This window comes from Ailuropoda melanoleuca, chromosome 14 (genome assembly GCF_002007445.2).
Source record: "Ailuropoda melanoleuca isolate Jingjing chromosome 14, ASM200744v2, whole genome shotgun sequence".
Classification (NCBI taxonomy): Eukaryota; Metazoa; Chordata; class Mammalia; order Carnivora; family Ursidae; genus Ailuropoda; species Ailuropoda melanoleuca.
Window position 1 is genome coordinate 80,783,066 of NC_048231.1, and position 15,720 is coordinate 80,798,785.

The window sequence follows — 15,720 nt, forward strand, 5'->3', positions numbered from 1 at the left end:
TAGAATAGGAAGACTTTATCTGTACAGCTCAGTAAGAAAGCTTATCAAGTGACAGATCAGTAAAATTAGGATTCAAAGATTACTCACTGGAAAATTTCAGTTAAGTAAGAGGTCTGATTATCCCGAACTCACAAATAAAGCCTGCAAGTTATTAATCGCGGTATAACACAGTTTTACAAACAGGATTCTCTAGATATTTCCTTAAACTACAGTACATGTTCTTTGTAGTCTTCAACCCTGCTGTTCTTTGCTTCTTGTTTTTATTCTGATATAAATCCTATCATGCGTTATGTATTACAAAAATCTCCAAAGCCTTAGAACGTTTTCTCATTTTCTTTTAGAGTACACAAATTTATACGTTAGAATCCTTTAGAATGCACTTTGCTTCTTTCTGAAGAAATCCCTTTCTGCCCGCAAACACAGAAGACTGACTGAGTGCTTACTCTACGACACAACAACAGATTAGTCTCAGGGTCCGGGTAAGCATTAACTCAACTCTCACAAGCAGCCAGTAGGGTAGATACCCTTATTTCCAAATGAGGAATCTGAGGTTACAAAGATGTTAAAGACACTCCTCCCTAGATATTCTTGCAGACATTTTAGTTTTGCTTTTCACATTTAGGATTCTAATATACGAGGAATTTGTTTTTGGTTAGGGGCTGAGATAGTGACCTGAACTCGTCCTGGAAGGATAGCCCACTTTGTCAGCACCATGTACGAAACAGTTTATCTTTTCTCTGGTAATTCATGCAGCTCCTGTACCTAATCCCTACAAACCAACATCTGATTGTGGGCTTTGTATTCTGTTCACTGTACTTGTTCAAACCTACACCAGTATCACAGGATTCTACTGACTCCTGCTTTCCAGTAAGCGGATTACCTGCAGGGTGAGCCCCTCTCTCTATTTTTCAAATTGATGTTAGTGATCTTAAGTTTAGTTTACTAAGTTCCACCAAAACTCACAGAATTTTGATTACAAGTGCAATGAATTCACATTAATTTGTGAAGAACCAACATATTTATAATACTGAGTATCCCTATTTATGAAAATGAGATGTTTCCATTTATTTTGGACTTACTATCCAGCAATAAGTTGTATAATTTTCTCTGAAAAGGTCTCATACAACTTGTTGAATTTATTTATTCTTCCAAATATCTTGGGTTTTACTATGGCGTTTATCTTAAAAAGTTAAATATTTCAGTCATACCAAAAAAAAATATGGAAACACCCTTGGGCCTCCCACCCAGCTCTGTCAATTCTTAACATTCTGTGGTATTTGATCAGATATGAGAAATGAGACACGATAGATGGATACAGCTCAAGTCCCCTACATATACCTTTCCATTCCCATTCCCGTCCTCCTTGCTTCTCAGGGATCACATCCCTGATTTTCCCCCATTGTCACTTAATGGTTTTGCTACATATAGTATTCATAAAACAAACTTGCACATTTTATAAATTTCTATGAAACTTTAACACTGTTCATGTCACGTTTTTTCTTCCACTATTATTACTATCCATGCCGACACGATATATAATCTTGCACTCTAGCTCATTCACTTCAGCTCATCCAGCACTGCACCGTGTGACTATTACAGCTAACTGTCCATTCTCCTTTTGATTCCTGTTTAGACTGTTTCCAATTCTCCACTTTTATAAGCTGCCATTAGTCAGATGTTTATCTTCTTACAGGTATGTGACAACTATTCAAGGGCAGAAACTTTCAGACTTCTTGATCAAAAAGAAGAGCCACAGTGAGAAATACATTGTACACTACAACCTAATTCTTGGTCTCTTTCAATTAAAACAGACATTTTACTGTATCTTCTCCTCTGCTATTTCTCTAAATTCAGGGTCGTGAACCATTGGTGAACATGAAATCCCTTTAGCTAATTCTGAAAAATATCTTTCAAAAAGCAAAAGAAAAAAAACAGACAAAAATTAAGAATAAAACTCAGAGAAAATAAGCCAGAATACAGTAGAAAACAGAGTACACTTTTTTTTTAAATTTTTAATTCAGTTTTTGTCATGTGTAAAATATTACTTTCCACCAGGGTTTGTAAAAAACATGAAAAGCCACTGCCTTAGAACATATGCCCAGGAGCAGAAAGGCTGCAGAGAAGGACTCACACATATCCTTTACCAAATACGGTCAACCTGGTGACAGCAATTGTCATTCCCACCAGGGAAGTAGGAGTTCCTACTCTGCCCAACATTTGACATTATTTGGTCCCTCGAACTTTTGCCAAAAGGATGGGTGTTGACACAGAGGGTTGCTGAAGTTTTGCACTTCCCTGACCACTAAGAAGTTTGAGAATATTTTCATGTTTATTGACTTTTCAGGATTCTATTCCTTTGAATCACCTGCTCATATTCACCATGTTTTCCTTAATTCACAAGGTTTATTTACAAATTCTGGATGATAATCTTTTGTTAATCACACAAGCCACATATCCTCATCCAGCAAGTGACTTCCAATGGCTTTTTATATACTTAAGATTTTACTTTAATGTGCTCATATTTAATCAATATTTTAAATACTGTATTATGTATACACTGGGATCTTCTTTAAAATCCTTCCATTTGTTGTCATCTTTTAAAAGTCATTAAGTCTAAAGTTTTGCTTTTCATCCTTGTAACTTATTTTTGTATATGTTGTGAGGCAGGGCTCTTCCCCTCCCCAACAAAGATAACCAAGTATACCAGTACCATATATTGAAACTTCCCTAGCAATTACAATGCTACTTATTTTTCTAGGCTCTTTTCTTTTCTTCCATTAATCTCTATCTTCCATTAATCTAAATACCATCACATCGTAACTACTAAAGCGAAAGAATTATCTTGGTATCTGACAAAGTGAATCCTCTTTCACCTCTTGGGATTTTAATTGGAATGACACCAAATATATAAATAAGTGGAGGGAAACTGACATATTAATAATAGGGTCTTCCATTCATAAACACAAGTACATCTGCTTATAATTTGAATTATATGAGTATTAAAATTTTCTCCATTAAGGTCTCACACATTTATTTTGTCCTAGATATGTTGTGGCTTGTGTTGTCATTTTAAATAGTGACTTTTTAAATTTAAATTTTGTGTCTTGCCGGTATACAGAAATGCATGGTTTTTACATACTGTTTAAAAATCAATTTTATTGAGACATAGTTTACATACAATGAAATGCACAAATGCTAAATGTATAGTTTGATGAGTTCTGACAAATGTATACACCAACATAACCATCATCCCAGAAAGTTTCCTTTTGTCCCTTTTCAGTCAATCTACCTTCCTCACCCCAGGCTGTTACGGATCTGACTTCTATCAAAGTAATTATACCTGTTCTAGAAACTCATATAATTGGAATCATGCCTTATGTACACTTCTGTCTGTTCTTTTTTTTAACCAACAATAGTTTATTCAAATTAAGTTCTCTTATACTCCTAAGTTTTCTAAGAATGAGTACAGAATTTAATCATATACTTTTTTCCCCCTTCAACATGAAGATTATCATATGGCTTTTCTCCTTTGATGTGTTCATTTCATTTATGAGTTTTCTAATGTTTAATCATCTTTACATTCCTGAGACACACCCTTATTAGTCATGGTATTTTTTAAGCAAATACTAACATTTTACCTAAAATTTCTATTCCAACGTCCATTAGTGAGATGTGGCCTACTCACCTCCCTTTGCATACTACACTTGTCTCACCCAGAGTATCAAGATTACAGTAGCCTAACAAAATAACTTTTTCTGTTATTTTCTATTAACATTTTGTATAAAACTGGAATTACTGATTCTTCATATGGCTTTGGATTTTATTTATTAGAGAGAGAGCACGCATGCGCACACAAGCAGGTAGAGGGACAGAGGAAGAGGGAGAAACAGACTCCCCACTGAGCAGGGAGCCCAAAGTGGAACTTGATCCCAGGACCCTGGAATCATGACCTGAGCTAAAGACAGACACTTAACTGACTGAGCCACCCAGGTGTCCCCCTTCATATGTTTTATACAACTTTCCCATCTGGGGTTTTCACTTGGGATTTGGGTTTTTGGTTTGGGATTTTTACTTAATCTTATTTTGCTATATGGAGATGTCTAACTTAAGTCTTTAAATTATAATCTTGTTAGTAACCCTGGGTGGCTCAGTTGGTTAAGCATCTGCCTTCTGCTCAGGTCATGATCCCAGCGTCCTGGGATCAAGTCCCACATCCGGCTCCTTGCTCAGCAGTGAGCCTGCTTCTCCCTCTTCCTGCTGTTCCCACTGCTTGTGCTCTCTCTCTCTCTCTCTCTGACAAATACATAAAATCTTAAAATAAATAAATAAATAAATAAATAATCTTGTCAAGTTTCTTATTCTTAAGCCAATTTTGATCGTTTATTTTGCAAGAAACTGTGCATTCTATTTGTTTTCAAATTTAAAGGCAGAAAGCTCTTCAGTGTTTTTTTTTTTTAATCTCAATTTGTCTGTAGTTAGTTATATCCCATTTTGATTTCTAATACATTTGTGCCCGTTTTTCCTCCTCTATCAATCTTGGCAAATATAGTCTTTTCAACTTAGCACCTTTCATTTAGTTGATCTGATTGTAACTTTTTTTCATTAATGTTTCTTAACTTTATTTCCTTCCTTTTTCTAACTCATTACATTGTATAGTTAGCTCATTAATTTTTAGTTCTTTACTAACATGTCCTAACATCTCCCCATAAGTGGGATTAGTGTCCTTATAAAAGAGACCCTAGGGAATTCTCCTGCCTCCTTCCACTGTACGAGGTGACAGCAAAGTGACAGCTATCTATGAAGGAGGAAGCAGGTCCTCACCAGACACCACATCTGCTGGCGCCTTGAACTTGGACTTCCCAGTCTCCAGAACTGTGAGAAGTAAATTTCTGTTGTTCTAAGTGCCCCCAAGTCTATGGAATACTGTTACGGCAGCCCAAGATGGATTAAGACATAGTTTATGCCTAGTGTATATATATTTTTTTATTCCTTTATTTGAAACTATGTCGTCATACTTTTAAGTATGTCTACTAATAAAAAGCATTTAGTTGAGGGTTTTGTTTTTTTTTTTTTAACATTTCATTCTCTTTTAATCAGCAAGCTCTACCTGAAATTATGTATTGGGTTTATGAAAATACTTTGGCTAATTTTCTATCATCTTATTTTGTGTTTTCTAATACCTAACCATCTTCTTTGCTTTTTCCCTCCTCTTCTGCCTTCTGTTGGAATGATCAAATTTATTTCCACTTCCTCATCCTGATTTGAAGTTATACATTCTATTCTAATTCTTTCAGAGGGTTATGCTTAAAAATTTTTTTAAAGGAAAACTTTAATCAGTACGTTGCAGGTGAAAACAGCCTATTAAAAACCATAATAAAATTAGAAAAAGAAAAAAGACAATCTCATGAGGACAGAGAGAAGAGTAAAAAAGAAAACAAGCAAAATTTGGTAACTGGAAAATGAACGGATAAGTAGTCATTGTTGAACAGATCAGAGAACTACTAACTCTATGCAAGGTGTAGGGAGACATCCTGATTTTCACAGCAGAATCCTCAAAGGGTTAAGTAAAAGACAGTACCAGTCACAGCAAACACTGAGGGTTGAGAGAAACAGGCAGGACTGGGTGAGAGAGATTTGAGAAGCAATGACATCCTCAGACCTGCTCCCCCACTCTATGTCACTGGGTACTTGTTCCTCTCCCCCTCCGGAAGATCAAATGTTTATTCTCAGCAGAGAGTAAAACAGTCTCACTGGACCAGGAGATGGTCTGGGGACCACTACGAAAAGAGAGGGAGTAAAAGAACAGGAGGAGGACATCATATGCTAAATGCGGACTCTGAACCCCTTCCTCCAATGGGTTCTGGCTTCCAAAATACTAGCAGCCAGACCTTTACCCATTTAGTCAGATCAAGAGTCTTCTCTGGGGTACCTGACCAAAGCCAGGAGGGAAGACGTACAGATACTAATACTGAGAGTTTACCAACAAACAGCCCACACAGATCACTCTACAATGAAACTGAAAGGAGACGAGACTCACCCACATGCTCAGTTTCTAAGCAGCTTTTTGGACCCCTACCTTTGTAATCAAGGATGACTCTCTCATTACCTAAGGGAAAAATGGCTAAAAACAGTAAAATGCAACTCAAGAAATCTGAGACCATACAGAGAAAAGAAAACATTGTAAAAATCATCAACACAGCTAGAGAAACAAGGGGAGAGGGCAACCCCGAAGCAAGAGCAGCTTGCTTTACAAAAGACACATTCAAAGAATAAAAGAAGAGTTCTTGGATAGCTTGATAGTTTTTGATAACAGAAGGGGGGGCATCAATAGAAGGGTTGGAAAGTAAGGTAGAGGAAATCTTTCAGAAGGTAAAAAACAGTAGGATGGAAAATAGCAGAAAAAGCGAAGAAAACTGGAGGACCCATTCAGGAGGTCCAATATCCAAACAGGACTTCAAAAAGACATCAGAGATTGGGGGGGGGGGTTCAAAGAAATCTAGAAATAACCCCTGAACTGAAAGATGGGAGTTTCCAGATCTAAAGGGCTGATCAAGGACCAAGACCTCAGGACAACAGCAGAAAACATACCCACATCCAGGCTGGTGGGGGTGAAACCTCAGAATGCTGAAGACAAAGGAAAAGCCTAAAGTCTCCTAGGAGAAACGAGTAGGTTATTCAGAGAAGAAATCAGAAGCTCTGTTTTCTCAAGAGTAACACTGTAAGTGAAGTCAACAGACCAACACCTTCATTAATTCTGGCGAAAAAAAATTACTTCCGACCTAGAATTCTATTACCCAACCAGGGCAGAATAAAGGTATTTTCAGGCATGTAACATCTCCAGATATTTACCCAACACATTCTCTCCCAAGGAAAGCCTTTGAAGGATACATTTCATCAAAAGGAGGGAGAAGCAAAAGAATAAGAGATCTAATAAAGGAGAAAGTGAAGAACCCCTAAGAGGACCATGAAGGGGAATCCCAGGATGATGGCCATGTCCTAGGTGCAGAGGCGACCAGTGCAAATTAGAACAGGTTCAAAAACAGAGAGCCAAGAATAACATCAGGCTTCTCTCCAAAGTGCACAAATACCATAAAAGTCAATGAAAGCATGACTTTCATTGGTGAGACCCACAATGATCATGGTAAATGGTTAAGAGTAAACGAGACAGTGAAGAACTGCCTGATGTCTCTTTTAACCATCATCTTAGCAAGACATTTCTGCTCCCACGGACTACAATACAAAAGAAAAAAAAAAAAACCTACCTGAGAAGAGAAATTCTCATATATTCCTACATGTTTGTATCCACGAGGAATTTAGGCCAGTGCTGCCCAACAGAAACAGGATGCCATCCACACACGCAACTGAAAATTTTCTACTAGCCACATTAAAAAACTAAAGTAAAAATGTTAAATTAATCATTTAAATAATTAATTTACCCCACTATATCCAAAATATTATTTCAATGTGCAATCAGCATAAAGAATTAAAATACATTCTATTTTTTGTACTGTTATAAATCTCTGTATTTTACACTTGGCAGGCCACTTCAGTTCTGACTAGCTACATTTCAAGTATCCAACAGCCACATGTGGCGAGTGGCCACGGTAGAGCAGCTCTAGGATACACAAGAAAGGAGCTCATTAACAGTGGTTCCATTTCTGGAAAGTGGACCTGGGTCTAAGGGACTTTTCATTATTTACTATTTTGTTCTTTTGAATTCTGCACCATGTGCATTGTACTACCCACTAAAAAAGGGGGGGGATAAAGTACATTCCCTAAAATAAATATACAAATGTAGATATCCTTTAATCTACTTCTAGAAATCTACCTCATGCATGCATAGAATGATGAATAAACAAAGTTTACTTGTTGCAACACTGTTTTTAATACCACAAGACTGGAAATAACCTAAATGTCCACCAATGGACGACCAGTTAAATACATTATAGGCACCCATATAAAGAATACTGTAAAACCAAAGTGAAAAGGTACTTATTATGTACTGATGTGGAATAATCTACAAGATGCACTGTTATGTAAAATACATGACCATTTGTACTAAAAGGTTACAGATGCACAAAGCTGCTCATATATGCACAGAGCTTCTGAAGCATTGCACAAAAACCTAGTAATGCTACCATCCTTTGGAAAGACAACTGGGTGGGGCAAGGAACAGGCTGGCACAGACTTTTCACCACATATCCTTTTGTACCTTTTGAATTCTGAATGACAATAATGTATGACCTATTTTAAAAGCCCATCATTCTACATCTAGCTGGTATCTGCTTTTTATTTATCATGCTTGGCCTTCATGTGATATTTAAGTCCATCTATAAAGCCTAGTGTTTTTCTAGTTCCTTCATAGAGAGGTCTGAGTCTTGTTTTTCCCAGAGGCCACAGATGTTTCAATGATATTGGAACAGTTTCTACACACACGCGCGTGCACACACACATTTAGCATATAGTTCCCTGAGTCTTGGCATTACAACTCCATCCCTAGCTACTGGATTCTTACCTCGTAAATTCCCCCAGAGTCTGTTTTTCCTTAACACTGACTGATTTCCAAGTTTCTGGTACCTGGGAACATTTCTCTTCCTCTCCTTCTCCTTTCCTCTCCCCCTCCCTCTCTAGATCAACTATATACACCAGAGAAATAAAGCCCTTCATTTTATTCAATATTTGTAACAGGTCGAATGGGCCTAATCTGGGTCTGTTTCAGCAGGTCTGTGAGATTTTAAGAAACCAAGATAAAGAAGAGTATAGTCAATAATGTCGAATACTGAAATCAGTAGTATGATAACTGAAAAAGACTGCTAAACTTGGCTGTTCAGAATTCACTGGTGACTTCTGAAAGGGATGTAGGAAACGGAATATGAAAGATGGCAAAAAACCATTTCACAAGGTTCAAGTCTAGAACAAAGGAAGTGATTAAATATAGAAAGCAAATGTAGGTTTCAAATATCTTCAAATTGCAAATACAAAATATTCCCCAAATACCTATATGAATTTTTATTTCAAATGAAAATCAAGTTAGATATTTCAACATAAAACACTTGAAATATGATGGTACTATCTCAAAGAACACCTAAGGTCCTTCTGGAAATAGTATAAAATCACTGTTAGGTTTTTGACCATCCACGTTCAAACATATACCACACAGGAAGAGAAAAAAGCAAATTGGTAATGACGTGGATTTTTACAATGGTTTTAGTCAAAGAAATAAGGAGCACAGAAAGCATTAAAAAAATAAAAATACATAAAAACTATTTGAAAAAAAAAAAAACAGATTTCTCAATTCTCACTGTTACTATGCTTTTTTTCAAAGTTGTAAGCTAGTAAGGAAAGACACTGCCACCGGAAACCCAACGTGGCCCCGTGAGATGGAGAACGATGGGCACCTTTTAAACTAAAGCAAATAGAAAACATTTGTGTATTCAGTTTTATGAACTGTCAAAACCTAATGTGAGAGCTTGAATTTAACCCTGAAACTAGGTCATTTGTTCAGTGAAAGTCCACATTACATAGGGATTGCTGTGTGAAGAGACTGCCTGTTCTTGGAGTTCTATTCCTTTCACCCTGAATGAGTTGTATGGAATCTATAGGTCTATAGTCAGCCTGTAAACATAAAATTACATGCTGGTTTATCATTCCCAGATTATTTAAAAAAAAAAAAAAAAGGCATCCAATTATTAGGAGACCAGACAAGCTCAGGCCCAGACTCAACTCAGCATGAATACTCAGTACTCCAACTGCCCTTCAAACTCCCAGAGCCTGTCCTGACCTTCTGCTGAAGCAGCACATACAGCCACATCAAGTGGGTACAGTCCTCAGGCTGTGAAAGTGCAATCAACGCCAAGTCTAGAGTAGGGCTGTTCCACAGAACTTTCTATTAAATTAAATTAAACATTTATTTCCTCAGTTACTGTAGTCACAGTTTGAGTGCTAAATAGCCACATGTGGCTAGTGTCTACCCTGTTAGTTTGGGTCGACAGCCAAGGTTTTTCTCCACGATCTATTATTCTTCAGTGGAGCTCCAAAGGCCTCCCGGGGAAGAGGAAAACCAAGCAGGCAGGGCTTCAGCAACTGCCCATTCGCCTTACATTTTGAGATTCGCAGAATGTTTTTTTATTTACTTATTTTTTGCAAAAGCCTTCTGGTTGTTGTTGTGTGCATAGGTGTGTGTGTGTGTGTGTGTGTGTGTGTGTGCGCGCACACGCGCACATGCATGCTTTCAGTCTGAAAACTATGGGTTTAGAGCAGAAATGACCAACGTACAAACCTCAGGCCAAAGCTGGACCCTCCTTATACTTAAAACATTTTATAAATAAAAGTTGAATTGGCCAGTTTACATGAACTACACCCTAACCACCTGTCTAGGAAGTAAAAGGTTGGTCTAAACATGGAAAATTTGCATTCACTGCCACAGATAGAACAGCTCTAGTCAACAAAAAAGTTTCCAGAGTTCATTCAAATCAAGGGAGAAAGCTCATAGGCCCAGCTCCCATTGTAGCATTTATCAGGAGTTTATTCTGTGAACTTTGCAAATCGGAGTCACCGCCCCACATTTTGTAATGAAGGATGGAATTAAGATAGAGCATTTCCTTCATATTTACAAAAGCTGAACCTTTATCTCTTTATAGAATTGTTGAAGAGCTGAAGCAGCATATGAAAATGTACTTCACTTTAAACACAGGCAAATTACAAGATCACAGATTTTCAATGTCACTTCCTCAGATCCAGTCTGTTTTGAATTCCAAGCCTCAAGGTACTGAACTTGATGGACTTCCAGTGGCACCCCCCATGATTATTCTTCCTTACTAACTGAATACATTAAGCCTGAAGCTATGCCCTCCCCCTAAAAAGTTAGGAGTAGGGCACTAGGTTTAAGGAAATGAAGGTTTTCAGATGCAAACTGAACGCATGGACTGAACAGACAGCAACTAAGGTCTACACTCACTTTCCACTGCTTTTGTCTTCAGGCCAAAGTAATTCCAGATTTTGAAAAAGAAGAGAACTACCCACAGGAGAATTAGTGACCATTTCATAGTAAACTCACAAATTTTAGGGGGATTAAATCACTGACTTTAGGATTTCTGTTTTCTTACGAGCACAAACTGAAGACAGATCTTAATTACCAGGCACGGTTCCACCGCTGCGGCTCACAAGCATGAAGAGGAACGCGTCCACTCTAGAATGTTAGGCAAGTATGTAAATCACAGAATTACCCTAATGTTTTTGGCTATCTGGCCAAATCAGAGGCAGTGTCTAAATTCAACTAGCTTGGCAAACTTACATTCTCCCCACATGAAATTACTGAAATTGAAGCTGAGAGCTATTCTTGATATGTCTATCTAGAATCAGCACTGAAACATGTCCTAATTGAATGTATTACAATTATAACAATCTGGAGTAATGATCAAAATTGATCAAAGACAAGCAATAAGCCTCAAACTGCATTTTTAAATGAGTAAAACTGAATTACTTTTGTACTACTGATGGAAAAAAAAAAACTTTAAAAAATAGCTAAGGCCATGTATTACAAGGTCACCAATTACCATTTAATAGAGTAGATGATTTAGAAAGTAACTCGGGGGCGCCTGGGTGGCACAGCAGTTAAGCATCTGCCTTAGGCTCAGGGTGTGATCCCGGCGTTATGGGATAAAGCCCCACATCAGGTTCCTCCGCTATGAGCCTGCTTCTTCCTCTCCCACTACCCCTGCTTGTGTTCCCTCTCTCGCTGGCTGTCTCTATCTCTGTCAAATAAATAATAAATAAAATCTTAAAAAAAAAAAAAGAAAGAAAGAAAGAAAGTAACTCAGAGGTGGAAGGCAAATAACCCCCCAAAAAATTATTAAGGCTAACACCGGGTCAAAGTCACACATAAGAGGTAAGAAGCCCTCAAGAAACTAGCAAATTGTCCACACTTGTTCCGTCCTTGAAACCTCTAGCACACTGTTTTAAAGCTGGAGTGAACCGTTTTACATGACACCCCTGCAGACTGACAAAGAATGACTTACTCTGAAGAAAAGGGGTGGCATGGGGTGCTACACTACTTAGATCACCTTTCTTTACTACTGGCCTAACATAAAAGGCTTCTCAGTCTGGAATCATGGTGCTGCTCTAAATGGCAAAACAGATGAAAACCATGTTGGTCATAGTAGGTACTGTGGATCTCTCATGAAATAAGTCATTTGATATAGCACAACATTCTACCCCTTTAGGAACATTGTTAATCATCCTGAATGACAATCTATAGTATACTATGTAGATTACTGCACTCTTAGAAAGATTTTCCCAAACACAGTTTAAGTTAATTGATGAACATTCATTACTATGCTTTTAGGTCTGGTCCCGCACTGAATAGTCCCAGATATGTTAGTTAGGCTCTGAATATTTGTCTTGTGTCCTGTAGATTATCTCTGTTATCCTCACCAGGCTGTTATCTGTTTTTTCTTCCATCAGACAGTAGGCTAACAGTTCCCCATCCTCCTACCCCACCCCCCGCTACACTCCCCTTAACCTCCACATTACCCACATTACCTACTTCTTTCTAATCTACTGTGGGCTTAGAAGCTAGATAACTTTGTTAGAAACATCTGAAATATACGCCAACAGGTTCTGATGAAGGGTCTCAATGGCTCTCCTGTGACTAGAACTTTAGGTGTGGACTTCAGACAGTTTACGGCTATCCCAGGCCTTTTTTGCTTACTGTCTGGTTCTCAAACACATTTTATAATAGGTCAAGAATAAGAGGGTACGCAAATCATCTGGATTAGAAAGAAAACAACTGAAAGGTAGGAGAAGAGAGCAAGAGATAATCTGGGAAGACCCTATGTCTGAGGCAATGTCCTAGGTATTTGAATCACAATCATTTAATCCTTATAATAATGGGAAGAGGCAGATGTCATTACCTCTGTTTTCGATCAGAAAACCAAGGCTCACGAGTTAAGCAATTTGACCAACATAGTGACTGAGAAACCAACCATTAGCCTAGGTCCTTCTGACTCCACAACCCATGGCCGTTCCACTGCAGGAGATTGTAGCCCATTCCTTACTCTTGATGTAGCTCAGTGTCTTTGCACTTTATTTCCAATTCTTTCACTGGAACCTGTCTGATGCAGATATGCTTTCTTTCTCCAGCCAGTTTCTAGAACTAAAAGGCAACGGATAATCAAACTGAGGTCTAATTAAGCTTAGTGCTACATGTGTTCATCTGTTCAGCAACAAGTATGTTTCTGAAACACTGGCCATATCCTCAGTTTGTATAGATTGTGCAACAATGGTGACAAGTCCCCCCCCACCAAATACAGACTGTTGCCAGTGACACTATGCCTTAACACTTGACATCTTCCCATCTGCATTTGACAGAAAGCAATGCAAGCATACTTTAGGAACTGACTCAGTAACGCGTAACAAGCTCCCTCAATTTGTCCAATAACGTGATTTTCTTACTCTAAAGACTGGAGGACAGGCAGGAGATGGGAGGAGTTTCTACTTTTCAAATTCCATCAAGGAACAGGGATATACTTGTTCCTTGTTAGATCCTTTATTGCTGAGTCCAGGGCCTGACACACAGCACAGGCTATTTTATTTGTTGAATAAATGAATAAATGCTACTTGTTCAATAAATACAAATCATTTTGTTGAATAAATGTATAACCTCTCCTGAACTGCTTGTGAAATCTTTGGATTTCTCTTTTCTGACATATCCTTGCAACATTTGGTGGAAAACAGCTTTCATCTGATAAAGACTAAAAGCTTAAAAACGGATCCTCTCCTCTTATCAGAAGACAAGGTATCTAAAAGACATGCCCCTCTCCACCCTCTAAAAATGACTCTTGTCCCAAGAAAATGAATAAGCCCCCATCTGCCAGACTACACTAAATACAGCTTTTATATGCATTACAAAAACACCTGTATAAAAAGCTGCTACAAAACCAGGCCTTTGGAGTCCTAAAGCACAAAGCCAACAGAATAAAAACCAAACAAGAATAAAGAGAGCTTTCAGACATTTATAAAAGCCAAAACTGAAAATATTTGCTAAATGTAAAATTTTAATGGGTCTTTGATCAGCAGGTGATGCAGCTCAACTGTTTTTCACTCACATTATCTCCCCTCAACGTGAAGTAACAGGATTATAGCAATAGGATTCTAATATTTACAATATGAAAATGAAAAGGGTACCTTTTGCCATCCTGAAGTAGAAACCACCTTTGTTCCCATTAAAGAGAATGACTGCTGAAATGCACAAAACCATCCCCAAATTCCTACTTAGTTAAAACACATACCAGGCCTCACAAGCCACAAACAACAGGAAATTACCCTGCATGGTTTCTTACAAGACTATTATTACATGAACTTTACAGACTGTGTAGAGATTTGATCACTTACAACTAGGCACAGGTAAGTTACAACCATGAAACACCAAACTTTTGCTGAACACCTACAATGTGAAATCACTTTAGAAGGCATAGCTACAAAGTACAAAAGCGAAGCTCTAAGAGCCATTTTTTCCCAAACAAGCCCAGAACTGGATGTTTCCTATCCCAGTAATAAAAATTTGCCAATAAACTACTTTAAATTCAATTTCAACATTAAGAAAACTAAGTGGGCACTTCGACTCAAAATATTCTTATTTACTACTACAACTAACTTTATGGCAAAAATCAAGGAACTTTAAAAATAAAATCAGTGTTACTTTCTGAATTTAATATAAATGCTAAATGATCTTCTGATTCAGAAAAATTCCACCAATATGGTTTTTTAAGGCAAATGAAAAAATCCTCAAACTAAGATACATTTATGAAATCCATTTTACATTATTTCTCCCATCTGTGTTACATTTGCTTCACTTATCTCTTTATTTACATTAAAACTCCTCAAATTTCATTTAACTATTTAACTTACACTTCTATCTAAGCAAAACTTTTTAAAGGAGATCTAAACTAGAATAACAAATGTATTTTCACAGTAACACAAATTTATTATCTTACTCGGCTCATTAAATTTATTATCTTACTTACATCAGAAGTACAGTACGGTTCAATTCATATAAAATCAGAAGACAGCAAATGAAAAGAAACTAAGATTACAGTATTATTAAGAATTCTATAAATTAATTCAAATTTCTGAGAGCGCTTCTGAAAGATGGAATTACTCCAAGTAGGTATGCGTGACCATTTATTTATTCATTAACAGTTACTTTACGTGTGTCACTTTAGAAGTCTAAAAATTTAGGACACTCCAAACTGTAACAAACAAGACACGACTTTGATGGAAAATGCTACGTCCGAACTCGTTTTACCTGGAAATGCTTTTTTAAATAAAGGTAATAAAGGTTTAATTGATAACAAACCGGTAGTATTTAGCTTTTAAGGGGTCAAGAGGAAGGAACAAAACCAACCTAGGTATTGTTTTTCTTTTGTTTAGGATCAAAAGGAAACCATAACCACGGAAAGGTTAAGTAAGTAAAAAGCCAAAGTACCCAACCCCAAGGACGGTATCCCTCAAGAGAGAACAAAACAATTAAAAAGTTGCAAATCTGTAAACCAAGTTTGAAATACGTGAAATCAATTAGCGTGCTTTCTAAAGGCGTGTGATAAAAACTAATAGGCTCCACTCACAGAGCAACTTTCACAAGTGAGTGCAGAAGGATCTCCACAGAGTATCAGCCGTGTGCGTGCTTGTGTGAGAGTACACACAAGCAATTCAGACCCCGGG

At 37.4% G+C, this 15,720-nt stretch overlaps 1 protein-coding gene across 2 annotated transcripts in view; it reads right to left on the minus strand.

Moving 5' to 3' along the window:
• The window catches only part of SMAD2 (SMAD family member 2), an 84,164-nt gene extending 70,793 nt beyond the window's left edge, over positions 1 to 13,371 (minus strand). The window contains exon 1 of one of the 2 annotated variants that reach the window (XM_034642873.1): positions 12,984 to 13,371. The gene's annotated coding sequence lies outside the window, so the exon portion shown is untranslated. The remainder of the gene's footprint in view (positions 1 to 12,983) is intronic. The other variant, XM_034642872.1, reaches the window with a different exon arrangement.
• Positions 13,372 to 15,720: the final 2,349 nt, after the last annotated feature.